The 5,000-nt window shown below is 55.4% G+C and overlaps 2 non-coding genes and 1 pseudogene across 2 annotated transcripts; all 3 read left to right on the forward strand.

Moving 5' to 3' along the window:
• The first annotated feature begins 2,299 nt into the window (after positions 1-2,299).
• LOC144425322 (small subunit ribosomal RNA) lies at positions 2,300-4,109 on the forward strand. The gene has a single exon (XR_013477466.1). It is a non-coding gene; the product is annotated as a small subunit ribosomal RNA (ribosomal RNA).
• Positions 4,110-4,407: 298 nt separating this feature from the next.
• On the forward strand, positions 4,408-4,561 carry LOC144425367 (5.8S ribosomal RNA). Its single transcript, XR_013477497.1, has one exon. It is a non-coding gene; the product is annotated as a 5.8S ribosomal RNA (ribosomal RNA).
• Positions 4,562-4,849: 288 nt separating this feature from the next.
• The window catches only part of LOC144425371 (large subunit ribosomal RNA), a 3,695-nt pseudogene continuing 3,544 nt past the window's right edge, over positions 4,850-5,000 (forward strand).

The raw sequence follows: 5,000 nt of genomic DNA on the forward strand, positions 1-5,000 counted from the left end.
CGTCGAAAGAAGCCGAGCCAAAAAAAGTTAAAGTACAAACGTGCAAGCATACTAACCTAACCCTAGGTAAGGGATGTCAGAGCGAAAGACAGTAATTTCGAATGAGCCAAGAAAGAGCGGTGCGGGGCCGGTCGGAGCGCACCCTTTTCTCGGTGGCTGGCGGGCGAGAGAGTGCTGCGTCGCCGGCATCGGCGTCGAAAGAAGCCGAGCCAAAAAAAGTTAAAGTACAAACGTGCAAGCATACTAACCTAACCCTAGGTAAGGCATGTCAGAGCGAAAGACAGTAATTTCGAATGAGCCAAGAAAGAGCGGTGCGGGGCCGGTCGGAGCGCACCCTTTTCTCGGTGGCTGGCGGGCGAGAGAGTGCTGCGTCGCCGGCATCGGCGTCGAAAGAAGCCGAGCCAAAAAAAGTTAAAGTACAAACGTGCAAGCATACTAACCTAACCCTAGGTAAGGGATGTCAGAGCGAAAGACAGTAATTTCGAATGAGCCAAGAAAGAGCGGTGCGGGGCCGGTCGGAGCGCACCCTTTTCTCGGTGGCTGGCGGGCGAGAGAGTGCTGCGTCGCCGGCATCGGCGTCGAAAGAAGCCGAGCCAAAAAAAGTTAAAGTACAAACGTGCAAGCATACTAACCTAACCCTAGGTAAGGGATGTCAGAGCGAAAGACAGTAATTTCGAATGAGCCAAGAAAGAGCGGTGCGGGGCCGGTCGGAGCGCACCCTTTTCTCGGTGGCTGGCGGGCGAGAGAGTGCTGCGTCGTCGGCATCGGCGTCGAAAGAAGCCGAGCCAAAAAAAGTTAAAGTACAAACGTGCAAGCATACTAACCTAACCCTAGGTAAGGGATGTCAGAGCGAAAGACAGTAATTTCGAATGAGCCAAGAAAGAGCGGTGCGGGGCCGGTCGGAGCGCACCCTTTTCTCGGTGGCTGGCGGGCGAGAGAGTGCTGCGTCGCCGGCATCGGCGTCGAAAGAAGCCGAGCCAAAAAAAGTTAAAGTACAAACGTGCAAGCATACTAACCTAACCCTAGGTAAGGGATGTCAGAGCGAAAGACAGTAATTTCGAATGAGCCAAGAAAGAGCGGTGCTGGGCCGGTCGGAGCGCACCCTTTTCTCGGTGGCTGGCGGGCGAGAGAGTGCTGCGTCGCCGGCATCGGCGTCGAAAGAAGCCGAGCCGAAAAAAGTTAAAGTACAAACGTGCAAGCATACTAACCTAACCCTAGGTAAGGCATGTCAGAGCGAAAGACAGTAATTTCGAATGAGCCAAGAAAGAGCGGTGCGGGGCCGGTCGGAGCGCACCCTTTTCTCGGTGGCTGGCGGGCGAGAGAGTGCTGCGTCGCCGGCATCGGCGTCGAAAGAAGCCGAGCCAAAAAAAGTTAAAGTACAAACGTGCAAGCATACTAACCTAACCCTAGGTAAGGGATGTCAGAGCGAAAGACAGTAATTTCGAATGAGCCAAGAAAGAGCGGTGCGGGGCCGGTCGGAGCGCACCCTTTTCTCGGTGGCTGGCGGGCGAGAGAGTGCTGCGTCGTCGGCATCGGCGTCGAAAGAAGCCGAGCCAAAAAAAGTTAAACGTGCAAGCATACTAACCTAACCCTAGGTAATGGATGTCAGAGCGAAAGACAGTAATTTCGAATGAGCCAAGAAAGAGCGGTGCGGGGCCGGTCGGAGCGCACCCTTTTCTCGGTGGCTGGCGGGCGAGAGAGTGCTGCGTCGTCGGCATCGGCGTCGAAAGAAGCCGAGCCAAAAAAAGTTAAAGTACAAACGTGCAAGCATACTAACCTAACCCTAGGTAAGGGATGTCAGAGCGAAAGACAGTAATTTCGAATGAGCCAAGAAAGAGCGGTGCGGGGCCGGTCGGAGCGCACCCTTTTCTCGGTGGCTGGCGGGCGAGAGAGTGCTGCGTCGCCGGCATCGGCGTCGAAAGAAGCCGAGCCAAAAAAAGTTAAAGTACAAACGCTATGCTAATGAGCGAGCCGTTGTCTCGACTAATATGTAGGGGGCGTTCGATCGAGCGTCTGGCTTGAGCGCTTGTCGGCCTAGCAGAACGGTCGCATTGTTATGCCCGGGTTTTAGGCACCGCTGCAGGCGGCCGGCAGAGCTCTTGTTTGTGCGAAACTGAATGGATCGAGCCCGAGAGAGGGCGAGCAAAGAAAAAACGCTGGCACTGCCGGCGAGAGCGTGGACGTCGCGGCCAGCGACTGTCGAAGCTGAGTACGGCCGCAGGCGATCGCCTCGGTCTTAAACGAATGCGACGAGCACGCGCCGGGCGGCCCAGCAAGGGCCGAGCGCAGCTGTCGCAGCTATCTGGTTGATCCTGCCAGTAGTGATATGCTTGTCTCAAAGATTAAGCCATGCAGGTGCAAGTACGAGTTCTCGTAAAGCGAAACTGCGAATGGCTCATTAAATCAGTCTTGGTTTATTTGGTCTCGTAAGCGAAGTGGATAACTGTGGTAATTCTAGAGCTAATACATGCATTAAGCGCCGACTTCGGGAGGCGCGCTTTTATCAGATCAAAACCGACCGGGTTCGTCCTGTGACGTTTGATGACTCTGGATAACCACGCGGATCGTACGGTCTCTGCACCGACGACGTATCATTCAAGTGTCTGCCCTATCAACTGTCGAAGGTACGCTACGTGCCTACCTTTGTGATAACGGGTAACGGGGAATCAGGGTTCGATTCCGGAGAGGGAGCCTGAGAAACGGCTACCACATCCAAGGAAGGCAGCAGGCGCGCAAATTACCCATTCCCGACACGGGGAGGTAGTGACGAAAAATATCAATACAGGACTCTAACGAGGCCCTGTAATTGGAATGAGTACATCCTAAAACTCTTAACGAGTATCCATTGGAGGGCAAGTCTGGTGCCAGCAGCCGCGGTAATTCCAGCTCCAACAGTGTATGCTAAAGTTGTTGCGGTTGAAAAGCTCGTAGTTGGATTTTGGGCGAGCGCCGCCGGTCCGTCGCAAGGCGTGTCACTGGTTGCGTTCGCCTCACCTTCGGTTCTCCGTCGGTGCTCTTGACTGAGTGTCGGCGGTGGCCGATAAGTTTACTTTGAAAAAATTAGAGTGTTCAAAGCAGGCTGTTCGCCTGCATAGTGTTGCATGGAATAATGGAATAGGACCTCGGTTCTATTTTGTTGGTTTTCGGAGCACGAGGTAATGATTAAGAGGGACAGACGGGGGCGTCCGTACTCTGCCGTTAGAGGTGAAATTCTTGGATCGGCGGAAGACGAACTACTGCGAAAGCATTCGCCAAGAATGTTTTCTTTAATCAAGAGCGAAAGTCAGAGGTTCGAAGACGATCAGATACCGTCCTAGTTCTGACTATAAACGATGCCAACTAGCGATCGGGAGGCGTTACCATGACGACCTTTCCGGCAGCTTCCGGGAAACCAAAGTCTTTGGGTTCCGGGGGAAGTATGGTTGCAAAGCTGAAACTTAAAGGAATTGACGGAAGGGCACCACCAGGAGTGGAGCCTGCGGCTTAATTTGATTCAACACGGGGAAACTCACCCGGCCCGGACACAGGTAGGATTGACAGATTGAGAGCTCTTTCTTGATTCTGTGGGTGGTGGTGCATGGCCGTTCTTAGTTGGTGGAGCGATTTGTCTGGTTAATTCCGATAACGAACGAGACTCTGGCATGCTAAATAGTTACGCGACCTTCTCGGTCGGCGTCTAACTTCTTAGAGGGACTAGTGGCGTTTAGCCACACGAGGTTGAGCAATAACAGGTCTGTGATGCCTTTAGATGTCCGGGGCCGCACGCGCGCTACACTGAGTGAAGCAGCGAGTGTCTAACCTAGGCCGAAAGGTCCGGGTAACCCGTTGAACCTCATTCGTGATTGGGATAGGGACTTGCAATTGTTTCCCTTGAACGAGGAATTCCCAGTAAGCGCAAGTCATCAACTTGCGTTGATTACGTCCCTGCCCTTTGTACACACCGCCCGTCGCTACTACCGATTGAATGGTTTAGTGAGATCCTTGGATCGGCCCCGTCGCGGCTGGCAACGGCCGCGTCGGCGTGTCGAGAAGACGATCAAACTTGATCATTTAGAGGAAGTAAAAGTCGTAACAAGGTTTCCGTAGGTGAACCTGCGGAAGGATCATTACCGAAGGTGGTGGTAGGCCCCGGCCGACCGCGCACTGAATTGTCTTTGGGTGCCGCCGAGAGGGCGGCCGTCAATCGGGGTTCCGCCCCGTGCGACACGCGTAACACGTTGGCATAGCAAGGCAGCCGAGTGCGATGGTGGCTTCTGGGCACCGCGCTCGATGTGCCGCCGGCCCAGCCCGGCGGTCGCTCGGCGCCGTTTGTTGGTGTTTTTGTGCAGTTGTTGTCGGTGGTGGTTTTGTGGTCGATCCCACAGTGTGACGTCCGCGCGCTTCGGCGCCGGGCGAAACGTCGAGGACGACTCTTAACGGTGGATCACTCGGCTCGCGAGTCGATGAAGGACGCAGCCAAGTGCGAGAAGTAATGTGAATTGCAGAACACATTGAACGTCGACCTTCTGAACGCGAATTGCGGTCTCGGGTCAATCCCGGGACCGCGTCTGCCTCAGGGTCGCGTTCGTCCTCACCCGAGGGCCGTCGCCTGGCCTCTGCGAAGACGGCCGGGCGTCGCCCCAAGTTGAAGCGGTCGCCGAGCTTTCTCGGCGCGACCGCGTGTCCCGTACACCGCCGGCCCCTCGACGTGTTCAACTACGTTCGAGGGGCGGGTCCAGGTCGGTCGGTCCAGTCACGAGATCAAGACCGACCGTGGGCCAAGGCGGCGACGGTACGCGCTCGGTCGGCGCCGGCGGCGACGACTTGCGATGCCAGCGGGCCGTGTAAGAAGCGGCCCGCTTGACACATACGACCTGAGTTCAGGCGAGAGCACCCGCTGAATTTAAGCATATTATTAAGCGGAGGAAAAGAAACCAACAGGGATTCCCTGAGTAACGGCGAGTGAACCGGGAAGAGTCCAGCGTCGAATCTGCGCGCTTTTCGAGCGCGCCGAGTTGTGA

Source organism: Styela clava, chromosome 7 (genome assembly GCF_964204865.1).
Source record: "Styela clava chromosome 7, kaStyClav1.hap1.2, whole genome shotgun sequence".
NCBI lineage: Eukaryota > Metazoa > Chordata > Ascidiacea > Stolidobranchia > Styelidae > Styela > Styela clava.